This window comes from Vigna radiata, unplaced genomic scaffold, assembly GCF_000741045.1.
Source record: "Vigna radiata var. radiata cultivar VC1973A unplaced genomic scaffold, Vradiata_ver6 scaffold_440, whole genome shotgun sequence".
NCBI classification, from domain to species: Eukaryota; Viridiplantae; Streptophyta; class Magnoliopsida; order Fabales; family Fabaceae; genus Vigna; species Vigna radiata.
Window position 1 is genome coordinate 204 of NW_014543603.1, and position 1,442 is coordinate 1,645.

Here is a 1,442-nt window from a genome sequence, read left to right on the forward strand (position 1 = left end):
ACTGAAAGGCTATGAGAAGAACCAATCCTTCTCTGACTGAGAACACATAAGACCGAACGGCTATGGGAAGAACCAATCCTTCTCTGACCGAGAACACACAAGACCGAATGACTATGAGAAGAACCAATCATTCTCTGACCGAGAACACACAAGACTGAACGACCAAATTCTGCAGAATTTTGCAGAATTATGCAGAATCAGGACAACACCCTATATGACCATTTCTAACGATTTTTACTAACTTCTAACACCTTTAATTCTTGTTTTAGATACAATTAAACTTATCTCAATGATTCTAAACATCTCCACTACCTTTCTAAAGTAATTTACACTCCATTTTAACTCTAAAACACCAATTTTTCCAAGTTAGAGACCCAAAACCCAATCTTAACTTTTTGCACCTATTTTGACATATTTAGTGACTTAAGCAAGTCCCAATGCAGTGGATAAAACTGTCCCAACAGACCAAAAACGCTGCAGACCTCATTTTCTCAAAATCACTACCTCACTTCCTCTAAATGACCTAAAATTGACCCTAAAGACACTTGATTTTCTTTCTAACAGTACCACAATAGAATTTTCATACAAAAAGTTCCAACATACACAATTTCAGCATTCTAAATCATTACAAAATAGTATATGGTCATTACACAATTTCAGCATTTTAAAAGATTTTTATAATTCACAAGGTATGTAGTAAAATAATGATTTAGAAAAGAATAAAAATAAAATATTATGAGATAAAAAAAATTGTTAATTTTAAAAATCAAAGTAACTTAAAATATATATAAAAAATATTAAATAAAATAAAACATCACATGAATTGGTTTCTTACAACAAGTTACTATAATTCAGATACTAGTATTGGTTGTGGTAACGATGCAAAGAAAAAATAATACATACTAGTTATACAATAGTCATGCACCGTTACGACAACGAATAGAAGTATCTGAATTACAGTTTAACTTGTAAGAAATCGATTCATGTGATTGTTTTATTTTATTTAATATTCTTTTTTTATATTTTAAGTTACTTTAATTTTTAAAGTTAACAATTTTTTATACCTCATATTATTTTATTTTTATTATTTTCTAAATCGTTATTTTATTACTCCTGCATATATAGCGTATATATAGCTTGTAAATAATAAAAAATGTTAGTTTTAGTTCGTTTTAGTTTTTTTCTATTATAATATTTTATAAAAAAGTTTATGAATGTATCTTTAATTTTTTATGTAATCAATTAATTTAGTTTAAATATATATATATATATATATATATATATATATATATATATATTTGTTATTTTTATACTTTTGATCTTTTAAATATCAAGTAATAGATTGATTCTAATATAATTAAAATATAATTTATATTTTAAGATGTTAATTTTTAAATCTGTTTAAATATTACCATTTGTTTCATATGCACATTGTGAAAATA